Below are 24,736 nucleotides of genomic sequence, written 5' to 3'. Positions count from 1 at the left end.
AGCATTACCAAAGGATACCCGGGCAATCCAGGACTCGAAAAACTTCAGGCGTGCTCTAAAAACGCACCTTTTCAGGGAGGCATACCGCATACCCTAAACCGACTCCTCTGTATGCCACCTGATAACATGCTCCCTGACCTACTGACTGCAATCCCTGCTAGCTGTCATAAACTGCCCCTGCAGTCATACTGATTCTGCCGTCACACGGCCTATGTCTGACCATTGTTTGTGTATAGAATCCCTCACTCTCCACCCCGCCATACCGCGCACATCTCCAGCGCTTTACCTTTTGTATCCCCCCATTACTTGTAGTATGTAAGCTCGTTGGAGCAGGACCCTTCCCTATTGTTTCCACCAACTGATTACGATTGTAACCGTGGTTCTGTAATTTTTTGTACTTTTGTCTTTCTGTATTCTCCCTGTCTATGTAAGCGCTGCGGAATATGTTGGCGCTATACAAATAAAGATTATTATTATTATTATAATACTGTATGGAAGAACAACAAAGGCACTATTATTACATGGGTACCAAAGGGAGCAGTATTACTATAGAGCTACACAAATGGGGCACTAAAACGGTATGGTGATATAAAAGGGGCACTTCTACTGTGTGAGGCATTGAGGGGACATTATTATCACCAGGAGTTCTATGGATAGAGTGTATATATAGCGAAGGAGATGTGCTAAGAAAGCCAGGAGCCAAGAACATCTGTGCATTAAATTCCAGAGAGATGAGTTGTGGCTGAAAGAAGTTGTTATGGTGGTCTGGGTCAGATGGAGAAGAAAAACAGAAGTGAATGTGAATTTTGCTTGTGTCTTCACTAAGTATGGTGCATGTGGCTGCAGAGACTACTAGTTGGCTGCCGTGGTCACATGTTGGCCACTTGTAAACAGACTATTGGTTTGCGGACATTGGGAAAGGATTGATGAGGGGAAGAGTGTTTTTTTTTCAATAGCATTTCCAGCTATTTTTAGGTAATTTTTTTAGAAACCAAATAACCCCTTTTAATATTGTTATTAGCAAGAAAGATGGGTTATGCAATGCTCATTGCTATCAAGCAAATTAGTAGGCTAGATTCGTACACAGTGTTTGGAATTGCTGCTTTGCCCCATTGACTTGAATGGGGAGAGGCTGCAGTATCAGACACATCTTATAGACAGGAGTGGCGCTGTTTCTGGGGGAAAAAACCTTGGATCCTTTCTTCTAATCTTACATAAACCCTTTAATTAAAAATTGCGCGTTACTGCAAGTCAAAAAGTGAGTTTCTTGAATGAAGTAGGACGGCTATTTACCTTGATCCAGCCGAAAGTCCCTAATAGACCTGTAGGGAATCCAGATGCCACTACACAGGCATATGTAGTGACCCAGAGTAGGGTACCTCCATCATCTGTTTGTCTTTAAGTAAGTTTGTTTGTCTCTCTGTCCCATCAATGTGTTGTGATTGGTGGTTTGGGTGGAGTTTTTGAGAGAGAGAAGAAGGCAGTAGTGAGGTGTGTGTGGTCAGAGAAGGAGGTGCGCACAGGAGAGATGGATCGATGCTCTTGCCGGGGCTAGGCTGCAGCTATGTCCCCTCTGAGGAGGAAAGTGCGGGAGATGTTGCTTAGGAGATGGTGTGGGAATGTGAGAGTCGTACGTGCCGCCGCTGTACTGCATCTGGAGGAAGAGTGCAGAAGCTTGCCACAGCCAACTACTAAAGTGAGAGTGATTTAAGAGACCATGCAACCCAAGCAAGTGCCCATCAGATAACAGCGACTAAAGATGCGCATGCTTGAGAGAAGAACCATCTATTGTCAAATTTGTTCAGAAAGGTAGAGTTAATAAACCTGTTCCGAAGTCTGTAACTTCATGTTGAGAAGTATCACTAATTTGCCTGTATTGGAGAATCAAAGTTGGATCTTAAGTTAAAGGAAACTGCATATCCCTGGTTTTGAAAAGCATTTGTTTGTCTGTGAACTCATTTATTCATCACAAGTAACCTAGGACTCACTTAAGGACACTGGCGTCACGACCGAAATCTAGGATTGTATTGCAGTTATAAAGTCTGCTAAAATCTTATCTTCCTTGCTAGTGACTGAGCTGGGTTATGCTTCAGTCCCTTGAAGAAAGCAGATAGTAGAGCCACCGTGAACCGCTGCCATCTTGTACCCCGCTGTCTCCTCGGCTGAAGGGCGCTGCACATACACAAAAGTATAGTGTTACATAACAAAAGTTTCTGCCTACAGAGCTATAGTGTAGGCCCATAGATTTATATGGGAATGGTATACGCATGTGTGCATGAGGCCTTAAAAGGGACATTGCTCTGAACATCTCGAGACCACCAACAACAATTTCTCTCTGTAAGAAGCTTTTTCTATAAAACTGTCTATTTCCAAACATTAAACATTTGGCATTTTCTAGCACATCATCTAAAGCCTCACATTACACAATTTTAGTTCTACAAATCCAGAATATTTATATTGGGAGGGTGAGCCCGTATGTGCAGATTCAGGGGGATAAAATCAATCATAAAAAAGGCTGTATAGTTTTATGGATTCTGAAGCTTTCCAAGCCACGGCTCTTCTTCCAGTACAATTATAGTATTATTGTTTGGTCTAATAAAATTCATTCTGACGATAAAACAAAGTCCTTCTGGTAGACCGGAATTACCGATGCTCTATAATAAAAACACGGGGAACAATTACATCGTATTTAGAGAGGAATTTTATTAATTCTGTTATATAGAAATTAAAGACACATATCTCAGTGATGGATATTAGAGATGAGCGAGTATACTCGCTAAGGCACATTACTCGAGCGAGTAGTGCCTTAGCCAAGGATCTCCCCACTCGTCTCTGAAGATTCAGGGGCCGGCGCGGGTGACAGGTGAGTTGCGGGGGGGAGAGAGGGAGAGAGAGATCTCCCCTTTATTCCTCTCCGCTCTCCTCCGCCGCTCCCCGCCACCCCGCCACCCTCGAATCTTTAGAGACGAACGGGGAGATAATCGGCTAAGGCACTACTTACGAGTAATGTGCCTTAGCGAGTATACTCGCTCATCTCTAATGGATATGCAATGTTTAGTTGAGTTTGGTTTTTTGTTGCATTCCATATGGTATCTACCCATCTATCTCCAAATTCCACTCATTTCTGAAAAGCATACCAGTAGCAGGCCTGCTGTACTGTCACCCCACCCTGCCATGTCGGACCCCTAATTCATACTCACCTAATCCAACAGGTTGCACTCCGCCATGCAGATTCCCAAGTCTCCTCCCATTTTTGGGCCCAAAGGTCACATCCCTGAGTAAGCATATGACCCCTACAGTTAATCATTGACTTCAAAGGGATTGAGACTGGTGATTAGTTACAAGGTCACGCACTTACATGAGCATATGACAGTTGGACTCTAAAGTGGGCTGAGACCAAAAGGACCAGTGCATGCAAGAGGTAAGTATGCAATGGTTTATTAGTTTTAAGCTTTTAACCCCTTAAGGATGCGCCCTATCTTTTTTTTCCCATTTTCATTTTTTCCTATTTAGCCATCGATGTAGATGTATGAGGGCTTGTTTTTTGTGGGACGAGTTGTATTTTTCAATGGTGCTATATAATGTACAATGTAATGTACTGAAAAACGTAAAATAAATCTAGTGGAGTGAAATGAAAATTCCACCATCTTTGGGTGCGTCTTGTTTCACTGCATACACACTACAACAAAAATGACACGATAACTATATTCCCTGGGTCAGTACGATTATTATGATACCAAAGTTATATAGGTTTTTTTTTCTAGCTGTACTGCTTTTATATTTTTTCAAAGATTTATTTTTTACTATTATTTTCTGCTGCAGCCATAACGTTTTTATTTTTCCATCGATATAGTTGTGTGAGGGCTCATTTTTGGCGGCACGTTCTGTAGTTTTGGAGTATATAGGACTTTTGATTGCTTTTGATTATATTTTTTCTCAGAGACGGGGTGGCCAAAAAGCGTGATACTAGCATTCTGGGGTTAATAATACGTTATTTTGATAGATCGGAGTTTTACAGACACAGTGATGCCAAATATGTATTTTTTGTTTTATTTTTTAGATTCTTTTATTATAAGTATGGCAAAAGGGCTTTTTAAACTTGTATTACTTTTTTCTTTTAATAATTAGTGAAACTTTTTAAAATTAATTTTTACTCCCTTTTTTAGTCCCCGGAGGGGACAACAACTTGCAATGCTTTGATCGCTCCTGCAGTATGATGTAATGTCATAGCATTACATCATACCATGATCTGACAGGCAATCTATCATACGACGCCACAGGCATAGCTTGATAGGCACCCTGTAATGGCAACCCTGGGGCCTTTCACACGGCCCCTGGCTGCCACGATGACTGCACGACAGCTCGCGATCTTATCACTGGGGACTGTGTGGGCGCCCCTCAAACATCAGTCAAGGCATTTAAATGCTACTGTCAGAATTGAACAATGCCATCTGAAGGGTTAACAGCTACGATGAGCAGTGCAGCTTATTGGAGCCGGTTGTAAGACAGACCCACGATCCTCCTCCATAAATACTTCTAACCTTCAGGGCGTAATTGTACATACTGTAGCATTAAGGGGTTAAAGCTATGGACTATTTTTCTACTGTATACATTTGAAAGTGTTGCTGCTAGGGGCTCAATGCATATCCATTGTGTAGCCTATGATTCTTTGCTCAGTGGCTACCCTGCCTGATACCCCCATATTTATGCCTGTCCAACCCCGCCAAATATACATATATACCCACACACATACATATAAACACACATACACACATCTTAGTCTGATGTGGTGCAGTTTATTATTTTAAAAAGTCTGCCCTTATCTGTATGCATTATGTAACTACACGCTATATCTCATACTCACTCAGCATCACCATAGCATCTATAGGGCGGACCATGGAAAATTAGTCCGGCACCACACCCTGCTGAAAGATGTCTAAAAAAAAAATTGTCTTTGTTGCCCATTGCAACAAAGATCGTTATTGGCAACATAGGCGACTACCAATTAGATGGATTGGCTATTCAGGTGGTGACGATAGTTGCTCAAACCTGAGACTATGTGATTTTTTTGTTTCTTGGGGAGTGTTAAAGATAAAGTATACATGCCACCTTTACCACCCACCATGCATGATCTGCAACATCTCAGAAGCCATTGCATCAGACAGTCGTAATAGGTGGATGGCAGGAACTTGGCTACAGCCTCAATGTGTGTCCAGTGACAAAGGGGGTCACATTCATCACCTCTGGGGTGGAAAACATTTTTGAGTTTCTGTTTCAATAATATCCATTTTTTTTTATATCTGAGTAGCATTATACGGGACTTATGGGGGGGGGTCATATTGGGAAGATCATCTGTAATAACTATATATATATATATATATATATATATATATATATATATATATATATATATAGCTCCCCGAGAAAAAAAGGATTGAGAAGATGAAATTCAACTGCCTGATCCTTATTTCCCTCGACATCTGCCACCAAAACAGAGTCGGGAGGCCATTATACACATGAGATGGTCAGCTGGTCCAGCCAAAATGAGTAGGCTTGTCCAATATACAGCCAGTTTAACTCAATTCATAGAGAATACAGTGCAATAACAGCAGATATAGAGTTATAGAATAATTATAACCTAAAGCAGCCAGCTCATCATGAAGAAAAGAGGATTAGTAGGTAACTTGGAAGTTCCCTGTGGTTCCCCTTTAATATATTGTATAAGCAGTGGATATACGGTATGTCGGCTATTGTGTATGTTTTGAGGGATGTATATAAGCGAGGTATGTGTTCTGCTTTCACTTGCTATTTAGCATTATATTTTAGTAGTTATCGTTTACTATTTAAGAATAGTATATAATCTACTGCTACGATAATATTATGCGCCTTGACAGAATGGTGACATTTATGGACAATATGTAGTAAACAAGCAGAACTTCTCACATTTCACACACTGTCAACATTGACCAGTTCTATTTCAAGCTAATTCAGTACTAATTAAACTAACTATAAATACCCCGGTGTCAGATTCCCATATACAAAGATGTCAATGAAGCACTGAAAGACAGCATGAGTTGGATCATCCGCTTGTCCGCTGCCACTTTCATTAGAACTGAAGCCCAATAGTTAGATGTCTGTATAGGATGACTACTTGGTCATATGTTTACCATGATTCTCCATAAGCATGGACCGAGATGGACAGAAATCCCATGGAAAATAAACCCTTTTGAATGGGTTCATTTAGATGAGTAAATTTTCTCTCGGAGCGATGGTCCGAGTTTGAAAAATTGCAGAATGTCTGATTTTCATGTGAGTCTCGCATGAGAATGGGACATGTAATATGTATTATCCCGCCCATGGACAGGGTGTGTCCAGTAGGACATGTAATATGTATTATCCCGCCCATGGACAGGGTGTGTCCAGTGGGACATGTAATATGTATTATCCCACTCATGGACAGGGTGTGTCCAGTGGGGCATGTAATATGTATTATCCCGCCCATGGACAGGGTGTGTCCAGTGGAACATGTTATATGTATTATCCCGCCTATGGACAGGGTGTGTCCAGTAGGACATGTAATATGTATTATCCCACCCATGGACAGGGTGTGTCCAGTGGGACATGTAATATGTATTATCCTGCCCATGGACAGGGTGTGTCCAGTGGGACATGTAATATGTATTATCCCGCCCATGGACAGGGTGTGTCCAGTGGAACATGTTATATGTATTATCCCGCCTATGGACAGGGTGTGTTCAGTAGGACATGTAATATGTATTATCCCACCCATGGACAGGGTGTGTCCAGTGGGACATGTAATATGTATTATCCCGCCCATGGACAGGGTGTGTCTAGTGGGACATGTAATATGTATTATCCCGCCCATGGACACTGTGTGTCCAGTTGGACATGTAATATGTATTATCCCGCCCATGGACAGGGTGTGTCCAGTGGGACATGTAATATGTATTATCCCGCCCATGGACAGGGTGTGTCCAGTAGGACATGTAATATGTATTATCCCGCCCATGGACAGGGTGTGTCCAGTGGGACATGTAATATGTATTATCCCGCCCATGGACAGGGTGTGTCCAGTGGGACATGTAATATGTATTATCCCGCCCATGGACATGGTGTGTCCAGTGGGACATGTGATATGTATTATCCCGCCCTTGGACAGGGTGTGTCCAGTGGGACATGTAATATGTATTATCCCGCCCATGGACAGGGTGTGTCCAGTGAGACATGTAATATGTATTATCCCGCCCATGGACAGCGTGTGTTCAGTGGGACATGTAATATGTATTATCCCACCCATGGACAGGGTGTGTCCAGTGGGGCATGTAATATGTATTATCCCACTCATGGACAGGGTGTGTCCAGTGGGGCATGTAATATGTATTATCCCACCCATGGACAGGGTGTGTCCAGTGGGGCATGTAATATGTATTATCCCACCCATGGACAGGGTGTGTCCAGTGGGACATGTAATATGTATTATCCCACTCATGGACAGGGTGTGTCCAGTGGGGCATGCAATATGTATTATCCCACTCATGGAAAGGGTGTGTCCAGTGGGCCATGTAATATGTATTATCCCGCCCATGGACAGGGTGTCCCCGTGCTGTGTGACACAAGTTGCACTCGAGAATCCCTTACTGTAGTTTACAACTTAAATATATACAAAACATTCCCCTAGGAAATGTCCAGACTGGAAAAACCTGGAGTTGACGTTAAGAAACCTTAGAATTCCCTTGCAATTAACAGCATTTGCTTGAAATCATGTTATGGGTTAATGTCTCATCAGTGGAATATATATAATGATGTTACCAAATCCCAAGGTAATCACACCGCTCCAAAGGCCACTGGCAGAATGAGTTAACCCTTTACAATCCAATTTGAATCCTGGTTTTCCTAGGGGGCTTACTCTTTTTCTGCTGTTATACAACAGCGCTATCTGCTGGCTAAAGCCAGTACTGCATGAGGTGACAGGTTGGACAGGCTCCAACAGCAGAGAGGCTGGTAATATACAGTAAGAGAGCCCCGACGGATGCCTTCCAACATCGGGGATGTACAGCCTTAAATCATAATGTGTTTAGACGTCAGACAGTGGATTGGAAAGGGTTAAAGTGTGGTTGGCAATACCAAAGCTGTCACTGATAACAGCTCTAGGTAGAAGAGTAATGTGAGATTTCTGGGTTCTGATGTAAAATCTGTAGTCGGCTCCCCATCTACCATTTATAATACCCCTCATCTAATGTAGTAGAAGTGCTTTGAACCTACCCAAGCACCCAGGTTCAAGTGCTACCTCTGCCCTCTATATAGCTGCCCTAGGTGTCAGTGGATGCCCTCAAATCACCCATATTGGTATTAGAAGTTGAATGGGATTGTCCAACTTGAGATATTGCCAAATTGCAACTGATAAGCCAAGGAGCCTAAAGCTTGTGAGTCTTGAAACGGCTTAAATCCTCCAAGGGTATGTTCACATGGTGTGTTTTGCTGCGGATTTGACGGAGAATCTTCTTCAATTCAGTATCAAATCCAGGACAAAATCCACATCCTGAAGCCCCATTGGTTTCATTGTGAATTTGCGCATATGGACTTGAAATCTGCATGCAGAAAAAAACAAAGTGATACGTTGCATCCTGAAGTGTCATCCACAGTGGAAAATCCTTATTCAGATTTTTCACATTGACTGGGCTAAATCTGTGTGTGGATCTGCAGCAACCCCGTGAATTTCTGACAAGGATCTTCATTCAAATCCTTGGCAAAAAAAATCAGTCGTGGATTTATGCCGTGTGAAGATAGCCTACGTCTTATGGTCAGAAAAACTCACAATGATCGCTCTGTGTTGGCTGACACCTTACAGGTGTGTAGAAGTTACTTTTTTGCTTGTGCTGCTGCAGCGTCCTGTAGGGTGACCCCAGTCACAAGGCACACATTGAGGAGCTGGGAGGGTAGAGTGGTCACTTGTCGTGGCGGCACTTACCAGGGTCCCGCCTCGGCCAGAGCAGCGCTGAGCCTCTTCTATACATCCCCAGGAGAGGGATGCCCAATAAACTGGAGGACAGGGATAGCTGATGTCACGGGTGACAACACCTTTCCGCTACCCACCAGTATAACCCTCAGCAGTAAATAATGGAGCCACAGACAAAAGTAATGTACCTCAGGTCTCTGGGAACAGTCAGGGCCAGGCAACTAGAGATGAGCGAGCACCAAAATGCTTGGGTGCTCGTTACTCGGGACGAAATTATCGCGATGCTCGAGGGTTCGTTTCGAGTAACGAACCCCATTGAAGTCAATGGGCGACTCGAGCATTTTTGTATATCGCCGATGCTCGCTAAGGTTTCCATTTGTGAAAATCTGGGCAATTCAAGAAAGTGATGGGAACGACACAGCAACGGATAGGGCAGGCGAGGGGCTACATGTTGGGCTGCATCTTAACATCCCAGGTCCCACTATTAAGCCACAATAGCGGCAAGAGTGGGCCCCCCTCCTCCCAACAACTTTTACTTCTGAAAAGCCCTCATTAGCAATGCATACCTTAGCTAAGCACCACACTACCTCCAACAAAGCACAATCACTGCCTGCATGACACTCCGCTGCCACTTCTCCTGGGTCACATGCTGCCCAACCCCCCACTGCACGACCCAGTGTCCACAGCGCACACCAAATTGTCCCTGCGCAGCCTTCAGCTGCCCTCATGCCACGCCACCCTCATGTCTATTTATAAGTGCGTCTGCCACAGGAAAAGCAGGCACACACTGCTGAGGGTTGGCACGGCTAGGCAGCGACCCTCTTTAAAAGGGGCGGGGTGATAGCCCACAATGCTGTACAGAAGCAATGAGAAATCCAATCCTGTGCCACCTCCATCTGGAGCTGCACACGTGGGCATAGCAATGGGGAACCTATGTGCCACACACTATTCATTCTGTCAAGGTGTCTGCATGCCCCAGTCAGACCGCGGTTTTTTATAAATAGTCACAGGCAGGTACAACTGGGAATCCCCAACTCCGCAATGGGAATTCCGTGTGCACCCACAGCATGGGTGGCTCCCTGGAACCCACCCGCTGTACATAAATGTATCCTATTGCAGTGCCCTGGACAGCAGAGCTAACGTCAGATTAAATGCAGGTGGGCTTCGGCCCACACTGCATGCCCCAGTCAGACTGGGGTTCTTTAGAAGTGGACACATGTAGTTACAACTCCGTGTGGACCGACAGCATGGGTGGCTCCCTGGAACCCACCGGCGGTACATAAATATATCCCATTGCAGTGCCCAGCACAGCTGATGTAACGTCAGCTGTAATGCAGGTGGGCAAAAAATAATTGGATTACACTGTAGGCGAGGACCCCAAAAAATTGGTGTACCAACAGTACTAATGTACCTCAGAAAAATTGCCCATGCCCAACCAAGAGGGCAGGTGAAACCCATTAATCGCTTTGGTTAATGTGGCTTAATTTGTAACTAGGCCAGGAGGCAGGCCAGTTAAAATAAAAATTGGTTCAGGTGAAAGTTTCATCGCTTTAATGAGCATTGAAACGTATAAAAATTGTTTACAAAAATTATATGACTGAGCCTTGTGGGCCTAAGAAAAATTGCCCGTTCGGCGTGATTACGTCAGGTTTCAGTAGGAGGAGCAGGAGGAGGAGGATGAATATTATACACAGATTGATGAAGCTAAAAGGTCCACGTTTTTGATGGGGATAGAGAACAATGCTTCCATCCGCGGGTGCAGCCTACGTATTGCTTAGGTATCGCTGCTGACCGCTGGTGGAGAAGAGAAGTCTGGGGAAATCCAGGCTTTGTTCATCTTGATGAGTGTAAGCCTGTCGGCACTGTCGGTTGACAGGCGGGTACGCTTATCTGTGATGATTCCCCCAGCCGCACTAAACACCCTCTCTGACAATACGCTAGCCGCAGGACAAGCAAGCACCTCCAGGGCATACAGCGCGAGTTCAGGCCACGTGTCCAGCTTCGACACCCAGTAGTTGTAGGGGGCAGAGGCGTCATGGAGGACGGTCGTGCGATCGGCCACGTACTCCCTCACCATCCTTTTACAGTGCTCCCGCCGACTCAGCCTTGACTGGGGAGCGGTGACACAGTCTTGCTGGGGAGCCAGAAAGCTGTCAAAGGCCTTAGAGAGTGTTCCCCTGCCTGTGCTGTACATGCTGCCTGATCTCTGCGCCTCCCCTGCTACCTGGCCCTCGGAACTGCGCCTTTGGCCACTAGCGCTGTCAGATGGGAATTTTACCATCAGTTTGTCCGCCAGGGTCCTGTGGTATAGCATCACTCTCGAACCCCTTTCCTCTTCGGGTATGAGAGTGGAAAGGTTCTCCTTATACCGTGGGTCGAGCAGTGTGTACACCCAGTAATCCGTAGTGGCCAGAATGCGTGTAACGCGAGGGTCACGAGAAAGGCATCCTAACATGAAGTCAGCCATGTGTGCCAGGGTACCTGTACCCAACACATGGCTGTCCTCACTAGGAAGATCACTTTCAGGATCCTCCTCCTCCTCCTCAGGCCATACACGCTGAAAGGATGACAGGCAAGCAGCATGGGTACCCTCAGCAGTGGGCCAAGCTGTCTCTTCCCCCTCCTCCTCATCCTCCTCATGCTCCTCCTCCTCCTCCTCAACGCGCTGAGATATAGACAGGAGGGTGCTCTGACTATCCAGCGACATACTGTCTTCCCCTGCCTCTGTTTCCGAGCGCAAAGCGTCTGCCTTTATGCTTTGCAGGGAACTTCTCAAGAGGCATAGCAGAGGAATGGTGACGCTAATGATTGCAGCATCGCCGCTCACCATCTGGGTAGACTCCTCAAAGTTTCCAAGGACCTGGCAGATGTCTGCCAACCAGGCCCACTCTTCTGTAAAGAATTGAGGAGGCTGACTCCCACTGCGCCGCCCATGTTGGAGTTGGTATTCCACTATAGCTCTGCGCTGCTCATAGAGCCTGGCCAACATGTGGAGCGTAGAGTTCCACCGTGTGGGCACGTCGCACAGCAGTCGGTGCACTGGCAGATGAAACCGATGTTGCAGGGTGCGCAGGGTGGCAGCGTCCGTGTGGAACTTGCGGAAATGTGCGCAGAGCCGACTCACCTTTCCGAGCAGGTCTGACAAGCATGGGTAGCTTTTCAGAAAGCGCTGAACCACCAAATTAAAGACGTGGGCCAGGCATGGCACGTGCGTGAGGCTGCCGAGCTGCAGAGCCGCCACCAGGTTACGGCCGTTGTCACACACGACCATGCCCGGTTGGAGGCTCAGCGGCGCAAGCAAGCGGTCGGTCTGCTCTGTCAGACCCTGCAGCAGTTCGTGGGCTGTGTGCCTCTTATCTCCTAAGCTGAGTAGTTTCAGCGCAGCCTGCTGACGCTTGCCCACCGCTGTGCTGCCACACCGCGCGACACCGACTGCTGGCGACGTGCTGCAGCTGCTGACACATCTTGATTGCGAGACAGAGGTTGCGTAGGAGGAGGAGGGTGGTTTAGTGGAGGAAGCATACACCGCCGCAGATACCACCACCGAGCTGGGGCCCGCAATTCTGGGGGTGGGTAGGACGTGAGCGGTCCCAGGCTCTGACTCTGTCCCAGCCTCCACTAAATTCACCCAATGTGCCGTCAGGGAGATATAGTGGCCCTGCCCGCCTGTGCTTGTCCACGTATCCGTTGTTAAGTGGACCTTGGCAATAACTAGTTTTTGGTGAGGGCACGTACAATGTTGCGGGAGACAAGGTCGTGCAGGGCTGGGACGGCACATCGGGAAAAGTAGTGGCGACTGGGAACTGAGTAGCGCGGGGCCGCCGCCGCCATCATACTTTTGAAAGCCTCTGTTTCCACAACCCTATACGGCAGCATCTCCAGGCTGATAAATTTGGCTATGTGCACGTTTAACGCTTGAGCGTGCGGGTGCGTGGCGGCGTACTTGTGCTTGCGCTCCAACACTTGCGCTAACGACAGCTGGACGGTGCGCTGACAGACATTGGTGGATGGGGCCGAGGACAGCGGAGGTGAGGGTGTGGGTGCAGGCCAGGAGACGGTAGTGCCTGTGCCCTGAGAGGGGGGTTGGATCTCAGTGGCAGGTTGGGGCACAGGGGGAGAGGCAGCAGTGCTAACCGGAAGCGGTGAACGGCCTTCGTCCCACCTTGTGGGGTGCTTGGCCATCATATGTCTGCGCATGCTGGTGGTGGTGAGGCTGGTGGTGGTGGCTCCCCGGCTGATCTTGGCGCGGCACAGGTTGCACACCACTGTTCGTCGGTCGTCTGCACTCTCAGTGAAAAACTGACAGACTTTGAGCACCTCCGCCTCTGCAGGGTGGCATGGCGCGAGGGGGCGCTTTGGGAAACAGTTGGTGGATTATTCGGTCTGGCCCTGCCTCTACCCCTGGACACCGCACTGCCTCTTGCAACCTGCCCTGCTGCTGCCCTTGCCTCCCCCTCTGAAGACCTGTCCTCAGTAGGCGTAGCAAACCAGGTGGGGTCAGTCACCTCATCGTCCTGCTGCTCTTCCTCCGAATCCTCTGTGCGCTCCTCCCTCGGACTTACTGCCCTTACTACTACCTCACTGATAGACAACTGTGTCTCATCGTCATCGTCCTCCTCACCCACTGAAAGGTCTTGAGACAGTTGCCGGAAGTCCCCAGCCTCATCCCCCGGACCCCGGGAACTTTCAAAAGGTTGGGCATCGGTCACGACAAACTCCTCCAGTGGGAGAGGATTCGGAACCCTTGCTGCCCATTCTGGGCAGGGGCCCGAGAACAGTTCCTGGGAGTCTGCCTGCTCCTCAGAATGTGTCATTGTAATGGAGTGAGGAGGCTGGGAGGAATGAGGAGCAGCAGCCAGAGGATTCAGAGTTGCAGCAGTGGACGGCGCAGAACTCTGGGTGGTCGATAGATTGCTGGATGCACTTTCTGCCATCCACGACAGGACCTGCTCACACTTCTCATTTTCTAATAAAGGTCTACCGCGTGGACCCATTAATTGTGAGATGAATGTGGGGACGCCAGAAACGTGCCTCTCTCCTTATCCCGCAGCAGTCAGCTGCGATACACCTGGATCAGGAGCTCGGCCTGTGCCCACACCCTGACTTGGGCCTCCGCGTCCTCGCCCGCGTCCACGTCCTCTAGGCCTACCCCTACCCCTCAGCATGGTGTATTATCAGTAGTGCAGAAACAGAACGCTGTAATTAAATGTGCCGCTTATTGGCCTGTGGTTGGAGGCTGACTTCCCTTACGGAACGCACAGCAGAGCCAGGAAAGAATTTTGCGCAAGCCTGCTGTAACACTTAGCTGGCTGCGTATGAATTAGGAGGACAACTACCCCCAGCACAGACCCAGTACACTGAGGACAGTCACAGGCAGCCCAAATAGATTTTTTTTCCCAAAAGTTTTTGGAAAGGCCCACTGCCTATATTCACTAAATATGTCTTCTGTCCCTGCCTCACCACTACTGGCCCTGGAGTATGTAAAATAACTGCAGACTGTTGCACTGTGGACTGGAATATAGCGGTGATGTAACAGCCAACACAGAGCCAGGAAAGAATTTTGCACAAGCCTGCTGTAACACTTAGTTGGCTGCGCATGAATTAGGACAACTACCCCCAGCACAGACCCAGTACACTGAGGACAGTCACAGGCAGCCCAAATAGATTTTTTTTCCCAAATGTTTTTGGAAAGGCCCACTGCCTATATTCAATAAATATGTCTTCTGTCCCTGCCTCACCACCACTACTGGCCCTGGACTATGTATAATTACTGCAGGGCGCAATGCTCTGCACGGCCGATATACAAAAAAAAAAAAAAGTGCAACACTGCAAAAAGCAGCCTCCACACTACTGCACACGGTTAGATGTGGCCCTAAGAAGGACCATTGGGGTTCTTGAAGCCTAAAATACTCCTAACACTCTCCCTATAGCAACTCCAGCAAGACAGCACTTTCCCTGATCTCTGTCAGAACGCATCTGTGGCGAGCCGCGGGAGGGGCCGATTTATATACTCGAGTGACACCTGATCTCGCCAGCCACTCACTGCAGTGGGGTGGTATAGGGCTTGAACGTCGCAGGGGGAAGTTGTAATGCCTTCCCTGTCTTTCTATTGGCCAGAAAAGCGCGCTAACGTCTCAGAGATGAAAGTGAAAGTAACTCGAACATCGCGTGGTACTCGTCACGAGTAACGAGCATCTCGAACACGCTAATACTCGAATGAGTATCAAGCTCGGACGAGTACGTTCGCTCATCTCTACTGACAACACTTTACTGAAAACAATTTCCAAATGATGGTACAATTTACACAAAATTGGCAGTGCAGGTAAAGAAGTAGACGTAAGAGTACCTCCATCCGGTGATCCCAGACTTAAAGGGGTTGTCCCGCGCCGAAACGTTTTTTTTTTTTCAACCCCCCCCCCCCCGTTCGGCGCGAGACAACCCCGATGCAGGGGTTAAAAAAGAACACCGGAGAGTGCTTACCTGAATCCCCGCGCTCCGGTGACTTCTTACTTACCTGCTGAAGATGGCCGCCGGAATCTTCTCTCTTCGTGGACCGCAGGGCTTCTGTGCGGTCCTTTGCCGATTCCAGCCTCCTGATTGGCTGGAATCGGCACGTGACGGGGCGGAGCTACACGGAGCCCCATTGAGAACAGAAGAAGACCCAGACTGCGCAAGCGCGGCTAATTTGGCCATTAGACGGCGAAAATTAGTCGGCTCCATGGGAACGAGGACGCTAGCAACGGAGCAGGTAAGTGAAAAACTTTTTATAACTTCTGTATGGCTCATAATTAATGCACAATGTACATTACAAAGTGCATTAATATGGCCATACAGAAGTGTATAACCCCACTTGCTGCCGTGGGACAACCCCTTTAAGGATGGCCAGATGTGAAAACAAATGGGTGTACCTCTACGCAGTGATCCCAGATTTCAGGACGGCCGCGTGGGAAAAATAATCACTGAGTACCTCTGCACTAGGCCTGGCCGTATGCAGCTTCTCTTACTCATGCTCTCTCTCTTCTCAAGGGACTCACTCTGACATGGTTGCTGTCGCACAGGTAGTCGCTCTTCCTCCTCCATTCTTCACCACATGGGAGTTGAAGGTACTCCCATGTGGCTGGCACTCTCAGGAACCCAGAAGAACAGACGACCTCTTCCCGCTCTCACACACTCCTATTTATATTCTCACTCATAGCACCTGACAAGACAAATTGATACTTTGCAAGCATCTCCCAGTCTCATGCAAACACTTAACTCCTCACTTGCTGCAGCTGTGCAATACACATAACAGAATGACAAGACACTTTTGCACAGCACACCTACACAAGACATGACATTTATGGAGGGGGCCAGGAATAGATGTACTGGGCCACTACACTGCATATACGGGAGGCAAGTCAGCAATGTTATCAATGAAAGGTAACACTTCTATTACACAGCTGGAAAGATATAACATGGGGTGCACCATTGGCAGCTCCTCTCCCCTCCTGCTTTCTGTACAAAATGTGCGCATACATGACTATGTGTGAGGCCTAAACGCGGCGGATATCCAACATGGAATTTTGCTGCGGATCTTGCACAGCACTTCTGCCCCCTGTAGACACACCATAACAGCAGAGAAGTCAGAAAACGGCCGGTTCACTTCAAAGGGAAGTCACACAAGTCTTTGCGCAAAAACGCTTGCTCAAATGTGACGTTTTTACGCATAAACAGAGTTGCTGAGGTAGATCTGCGTGCGAGTCTGCGCATATTACTGTTCTTTTCCACTCGCAAAGCTTTACATGTGGATTTAATGGCTATTTAGGCCTAATGAGGTCCAGAGATGGAATTGCGCTCTGAATGGAGTGCTACCATGTTCTCTCGCGAGCGGATCCACGCTCTTTACTGTATGTTTTCCACTCCCCGGTCCATTTACATGGGTGCGGGAAACACCCGCGCCATGTTTGAACAGGCGGGGCAGCCTAAGGCCAAATGCATACTGCCAGGTCGGATTCCGCATGCAGGATGCCGGAGCGGAATCAGACTCTGTGCCCAGCGGTGACCACCGTCCGGATTCTTCTTTATCTGTATTGCGGATGTGCCGGCCGATGCACATGCGCGGTACAGATTACGCCGCACTGTTGCTAGGCGACCACGCGGATTCCACGACCTTTCTGCAATGATGATTGCAGGCGGGCCGCGGATGGGACGTCTTCCATTGACTTCAACGGAAGCCGTCCGCGTGTAATTTGCGCTGAAATAGAACATACTGCAATTTTCCCTCCGTGAGCGGAAAATCACAATTGATTTCCGCTCGTAAACAGGGAAAAGCGATTTTCCGAAGCATGTCTACGGGCAGTATCTGCTGCGGAATCCGGTGGCGGACACCCTTGTCCATTCAGCCTAATTAGTATGCTTGTCAGCCTACTTAGTCCCAGGGCAAACGATCTTCCCCGCGAAATTGCGCCATTCAGTGCCCGATTTTGTGCAGATGTTCCCCATAGACTCCTACTGAGCATCTTGCATATTTTTACACCTGAAGGAAATGCGGGAGCGCGCAAAATCACCCGTGTGAAGGAGCCCTCAAGTAGATCACTAGATCTCCTGCTCATAGCTCCGGATCAAGCTGCCCCCATACTGGAAGATGCCATTGAATGACTGCAAGCAGAGATCTTGAAGCCTGTGAGGCACTAGGGCATAAATCTGTTTTATTGGCTGTAACGGTAATATCCCTTTAACACTTGGATCTTGTTCCCCAGCAGCAGACAATGCTGCACTTACAACCGACTTAGACCCTTCTGAAACATTTAACAGCGCAGTGAAAATTCCCATGATGACATGGAGATGGCGAGACAGAAATTCTGTCAACAGCTGCAAATTTATTCCTTATGCGCCATGAAAATTCTTCTCCCCCAGAAGAAGCGGAACAACCTGCCATGTAGCTGAGTGCCGGAGACTGCAGTCATTATCAGTCCGCGCCGTATGGTTCTGCTTCCAGACGAATATTAAAGTAAGACGTGTAATAAGATGTTAGAAATGCCGTTCCGTCTTGTAACTTCTGAAATTTAAAGGGGCGGCGCTCCTCGCACATTTTGTTTTTTACTAAAGCGTATGTACCGGAAATGCTGCGGATATTCTGCCACGGGAAATTCAACGGCAAAGTTCGTAGCATTTCCGCATCGTTCATCGGTGCAAATTTTGACTCAAAAATGGCTGCTGATTTTGGCCTGCCGCTCCTCTCACCTCGCGATCAGCAGCGCCTCTCTGCAGCGCACAGGGAATCCCTCACATCCATCACCTCTCCTAAGCATGCGGGCGCCAGTCGGGTGAAGTGGGCGCATCACCTGACCCAGGGGCGTAACTAAAGGCTCAGGGGCCCTGATGCAAAAGGTGAGCTGGGGCCCCCCCTATATCTGTATCTGTACCCGTACCCATACCTAAACCATGCTGCACAGAGGCATAACTTGAGGCTTCTGGGCCCCAATGCAAAACCTGTAACAGGGCCCCCAACTATAATGCTTTATTCATAGTACTGGGCTCCCTATATGGAGAAGATAGGCCTTATGGGCCCCCTAAGTCTCCTGGGCCCGGGTGCAACTGCATCCCCTGCACCCTCTATAGTTACGCCCCTGACCTGACCGGCACTGCCTGTGCTTAGTGGCGGTTAATGGGTGAGGGCTGATTGCGAGGTGAGAGGAGCGGCAGGCTGAAAGTAGTTGAGGATCTGCAGCTGGTTTCGAGTTAAAATCCGCGCCAGAGGCGTGAAATTTGGCTCTATTTTAGATGCGGATATGCTGCAGATTTTGCAGCGGAATAGTCTACTTCAAAAATTCGCAGCATTTCCGCTATGTGTGAACATACCCTTCAAGTCAGGCCTTAGTGACACAAGCGTGGTTTTAGCGCAGTATAGGCGTGTGAAAAAATCGCGTTTAATGGAACCAATGGTTTGCTATAGAAACGGTCAGATGAAGGAATTTTAGATGCGTGGCTAAAGCCCGCATTTAAGGGCTTATTCACGTGTCCGTATAGGTTTGGACGCCCAGCCGATATACGTTGTACCGCCCCCTCCCATCGCAAATAGTGGTGAGGGCCGGAGACAGGGCAGGAGCTTAGTGCGCTGCTCCCGACCCGCCTCCTCTCCCTGCAAAGATGGACAGCGTATATCGGCTGGGCGTGAAAACCTGGCTGATATTCGGACGTCTGAATAAGCCCTATGGTCTGTGCTATGAGAAAAGATAGAACCTGACCTATCTTTCGTGCGTGCAGTGCAGGAGTCTCTATAGACTTCTATGGGAGCTGTATAACAAGGGGGGACAGGGAAGCATATTAACTTTTTCCACAACATTTCTGCCCTATTCAGCAATTCCAGCAACTTGATTGGTTGTTTGGTGAATCAGCCAATCCAAACAACCAATCAGGTTGCTGGAATTGTGAATCAGCCAACCCAAACAACCAACCAGGTTGCTGGAATTGCTGAATGGGGCAGAAGTGTTGTGGAAAAAGTTAATATGCGGAGGGGGTAATAGAGTATCATAACCTATGGACACGTGGCGCTGTTTTTTATAATTCTAGACAACTTCTTTAATCATAGTGTATCATGACAGTTACGCAATAATATACTTTGTGCGTCAATCGGGCTAGTAAGGCCTCCTGCACACGGGCGGAAATTCCGCAGCGGGATTTCCCGCAAAATTTCCGCCCATGCCCACTTGCGTAGGATTGCATTAGATACATTTGTATATGCTCTCCATACGCAATATTCTGAAACTGAAATTTACGGGAAATTTTAAAAAAAGTTTCATGCTGCACATGCCGTGTGCCTGTTATACGCAGTAATGCGCAGTCCACTCACAGCCATACCTGGTCTCTGCTGGCAGAGCATATGTTTGCAGAATGAGTAAAAAGCATTTTACGCATACACCCACGGGCATGAGCCCTCAGGAGTTACAGAAATACACAATATGTACTCAATAACAAAGAATGCCAGAAGATTATTGTAATAATGGCAAACAAACAGTTAAACAGTTGGCATGAAATTACCGTCAGCGAGCTCCGGCTAACTACCTCCTAGAATTACCAACACTTCAGATGCAATATGAGATGGCAGCAATTACCCAGAGAACTAGTGACAGCAGCAGTCAAAATAACACACAGGTCCTTTTGACAGGTTTGGGGCTCATTCACACGAGGGAATTTGTGCAGCTTACATGCGCAAAAAACCCCGTGACTGTTAGAACCAATGAATTCCTATGGAAACATTTAGATGACGGAATTTTAGCCATGTATAAAAATATTGCACCTAAATAGAAAGGACATCAGCGACTGAAATTCCCCTACTATGTGAAAATACAGGTCCTGTCCTATCTTTGGTGCTCAAAGCGCAGAAGCCTCCATAGACTCCTATGGAAGACTATGCAAGCTGGCCGGTAAAGGGAGATGAAGGGATTCCCCAGCAGCAGGGATTGAGGGATTCCCCAGCAGCGTGGATGGAGGGGTTCCCCTGCAGCGTAGATGGAGGGGTTCCCCTGCAGAGGAGATGGATGGATTCCCCTGCAGGGGAGATGGATGAAATCCCCAAGCAGTGTGGATGGAGGGGTTCCCCTGAAGGGAAGATGGATGGATTCCCCCACAGCAGGGGAATCCCTCCATCTCCCCTGCAGGGGAACTCCTCCATCTCCACTGCAGCCCCAGGGGACCCCCTTCATCTTTCTCTCCAGCAGTGCATATTTTTCGTCCCTCCTGTTGACCGTGGAAAGATCATGGCTGAAGTTCGGTACTTCAGCACAAAAAAGTTGTCTGTTCAAATGATTTTTCTGTAGCTACAGTTATGGGTTTTTTTGCACAGCTCTCTTCTGCCCGTGTGAAAGAGCCCTTAGCACTCTATTAGCATTAAGACATAAAAACTGTATAGCTCGATAATTGACGTTGCCGGATCACAAGAATACGGATGATGGAAGGAAACACAACTGTTATGGTCAATGTCCTAACTGTCACGTTGTGCTCCTGAGACTTGTAGTTCTATGGGTTTCCAGAAGCACACTGCTGCAGGTGTGGTTGATTTGGCTGCTGATGGTGTGGAGTTCTGCAGCCAGCCAATCACCATCGCTCTGTGCACATAAATACCAGCTCCTATTACTAGAGGGCGCTAGTCAGTTATTTATTTGCCATTTATCCCTGCTGCTTGGAGTCATACATGTTCTGCTAGGTTCTGGGTGAGATTCCATCGTCAGTTTGTAGGTTTGAACCGTCCTGTTCAGTGTCTGTTGTAGGTGGCCAGACACTAGGTGAGAACAGCGATATGTTCTGTTAGTATGTTATAATTCCCTTGTCTTTTGTTTCTGCCATTTATAACCCTTCTGAAGTAATCAGTGATATAACATATAATATTGTATCGCTCAAGAAAGGCGTCCAGGCCCCCTTGTACTGTTTTATCGAGTGCACCATCACCACGTCCTCAGGCAGAGAGTTCCACGGTCTCACTGCTCTTACAGTAAAGAACCCTCTTCTGTGTTGGTGATGAAACCTTCTTTTCTTGTCACAGTCCTGGGTATAAACAGATAATGGGAGAGATCTCTGTATTGCTCCCTGATATATTTATACATAGTTATTAGGTCGCCCCTCAGCCGGCTTTTTTCTAAACTAAATAACCCCAATTTTGATAACCTCTCTGGGTATTGTAGTCCGCCCATTCCATGTATTACTTTAGTTGCCAGCTTTTGAACCCGCTCAAGCCCTGATATGTCCTCCTTGAGTACCGATGCCCAAAACTGTACACTTTTCTGCCCCCGACTTATCCGGATCGTCTTGCAACCGCATTCTGTCCTCTTGTGTAAATTACTTTACATCGTTTTTGTATAATCGGCAAATATTGATATTCTACTGCACCATCCTTCTACCGGGTCATTGATTAATATATTAAAAAGAATGGGGGCCCAAAACTACTGATGGCAGCTGTTAACCCTTTAAATGCCTTCGTCAATTCTGACAAGGGCATTTAAATACCCCAGTCGATGTTGGCAGTCCCCAAATGAGCCCTTGCACAACTATGTCAACGGAAAAATTTAAAAAACTTATTGCACGCAGAAGATGGCGACGGAAAGTACGGTATTGTTAAAAAATTATTTTTGGAAAAAAATAACAGTAGTTCAACATAAAAAAGGAACTATATAAACTTGGTACCGAAGTAAATGTACTGACCCATAGAATAAAGTTAGCAGGTCATTTTTGTTGCAATGTGTACACCATAGAAACAAGACGCACCCAAATATGGCGGAATTTCATTTTTTTTCCATTTCACTCCAATTAGAATCTTTTAAAAGTTTTTCAGTACATTATATGCTATTAAATAGTACCAGTGAAAACTTGTCCTGCGAAAAACAAAGCCTCAGACATCTACATTGATGGATAAATAAAAAAGTTATGATTTTTTAAAAGGGGGGGGGGACTGAAAATCGGGGGGGGGGGAAAGGCCGCGTCCCTAAGGGGTTAAAGAGCTCTCAGCAGTAGTAACTCCTCCAATGAATCCTCTATTTGGAAATGATATTACAATGAATTATTCAAACCCATGTCTTAACCTTTGCTAACTTACACTAGGCCACTAATATTTCAGCATAATTAGGATGTTGCAGGTGTCGATTACCACTGAACGCTGAGTCTTATCACTTACCAGTTGTCTTCATTTGAAACTTTATAGAAAAGCAAGATACTTTAGCTGAACCCATAAAACATTAGAAAATAAAGGGAAAAATAAGATTTCAGTATTAGAGAAAGGTATCTTCAGATGACTTAATATGACCACATACCCTAGATGAATGTCGGCCGAACTGGACGGTTTTTGTGGGGCCAGTCGGCACATCTAATTTGTATAGGGGCCTCCTCAGTCTCTCCTGATGGCAGATATCAGAGAAGAAAAGAATCAAACAGATGGATTCCTACTGAAGTGTAAAAGGTTAGTTATTGGTTAGTTATGAGGTACACAGAGTAGGATAGGGAGACAGACACGCCAACTCCACCAAGAATGGTGAGACCAACACGAACACAAAACGTAGACTAACATAACTACACATCAAAGTAAAAAGATAATCCCCCTGCGGCACACAAAAACCAACCTAAAGATACCCTAACTCTGGGCCTCTACACCAGAACATCCTGTCACCAGAGTGGAAAGGTTCCAACAAACCAGTGAGGCCAGCTGTAAAGATGAGTATACTGAGTTGAATAAAGTCTCACAACAGCATATGGAGTCAGAAGTAGCGTGATTATTTGCATCGGGTGCCCAGCCGGAGACAATGTGACCAAGCCCTCTTCTAACTCCATGGTCAAGAGAGAATGGTTTACCGTCCCTATGGGGTTCCAGCACTAGTGACACTCTGAGAAGAGACCTGTCTACAGCTAGAGTCTGGTAAACCAATTTATGCTGCCCTAACAACCCCCAGGCCTATCTCGGCCAGAAGTGAGATGCAATCACCACCTACTCAGGTGGCTTCATGTGGCGTAGTCGGCAGGCTAGGCCAGAGGGATGAAACAGCTGAGTCAGCTGCCCAACCTTCCCCAAAGATGGACTTTTGGTGGTTGGTGTCTTAGTGCTTGAGGGGGCTTGAAGGCCCCTCCTCCATATAAGAATACACCAGTACTATAGATGGCACATGGCAGGTGTGGAACACAATTTTTCCAAATTTCTCTGGGATCGATCACATAGAGAACTAGACTGCTTTCCAGTATTGTTTGTATAGATAGTATAGCATAGTATTTGTGTTTTATTGCAGTTGTAAATAATGGTACTTAATGAACAGAAAAGTGGCTACAGATTTAGGGTGCCAGTGTATTTTCAAAGCTGTCAGTCAAGCAGCTCATGTGTTTTACATGGGGACAGTGGTGAGCTCTGCAACCAGACACATCTGATGATGGCTTATTTCCATAGAAATAGAATAAAAGGATTGGGCATTGAAATTCAACATCCCAATCTTTCTTTCCCCCAACATCATCTGTTGGAGAAAAGTTGGTAAGCCCCCATACACAAATGATAATCATCCAGTTCTATTAAAGTCAGTGGGTTTGGGCAACTGTAGTCTATTGTGTATGCAAGCCTTTAATACAGTCTCTAGGAAGGGATGAAGTACAGAAGAGGAACTGATGGGTGAGCCTTATTTATATGTATAATGATAACTTCCAGCCTTATCTTGGCCCCTAGCAATACAATAAAGCTGTCATCTATCACAGAACACTCCCTCTAATGATAAGTAATGAGTTGACTCTGCTGACATTGACGCAGTCTACTTGGCAAAGCTGACAAGAAAGCTGCAGAAAAAGGAAAGGTCCAATTCTTGTGTGAGCTCCAGTGACCAGTATAAAAATGTCAACATTTCAGGAGGTTTTTATATGGATAATCACATCAAAAACATCAAATTGTAAAATAAAAACGTGATTTATTGAATGTACAGTAAAACCTCTACTAGTATTGACATCTACCGTACTAAGGCCGATTTCAAGTAAGGCCGTTTTTTTAGCCAAACTTTTGTGTCTAGTAACATTGGTTCCCTCTTATAACACCGGCGTGTGCCTGCCCACGTGACCTTACTGCTGAACCCACGTAATCTCCTGCTCAGCGTCTCCTCCTCCTGCTGTTACTAATGCAACCCATCCTTCATCATCGACAACAGGTAATACACTAGTACAGTACTGTATAACTGCACTCCAATGTAACAGCACAGAGAACACAGTGATAACGCTGAGGACAGATGATGTAGTAGATGTGACCTGCAGTCCTATGTAACAGCACAG

The 24,736-nt window shown here is 46.9% G+C and overlaps 1 protein-coding gene across 2 annotated transcripts in view; it reads right to left on the bottom strand.

Annotated features, from left to right (window-relative positions):
• Positions 1-24,736, bottom strand: part of ANO2 (anoctamin 2) — a 270,743-nt gene that overhangs the window by 180,226 nt on the left and 65,781 nt on the right. The window lies entirely within an intron of this gene.

Source organism: Eleutherodactylus coqui, chromosome 2, assembly GCF_035609145.1.
Source record: "Eleutherodactylus coqui strain aEleCoq1 chromosome 2, aEleCoq1.hap1, whole genome shotgun sequence".
Taxonomy (NCBI): Eukaryota; Metazoa; Chordata; class Amphibia; order Anura; family Eleutherodactylidae; genus Eleutherodactylus; species Eleutherodactylus coqui.
Note: the sequence above shows the minus strand (reverse complement) of the source record. Positions and strands in the feature narration are given on the sequence as shown.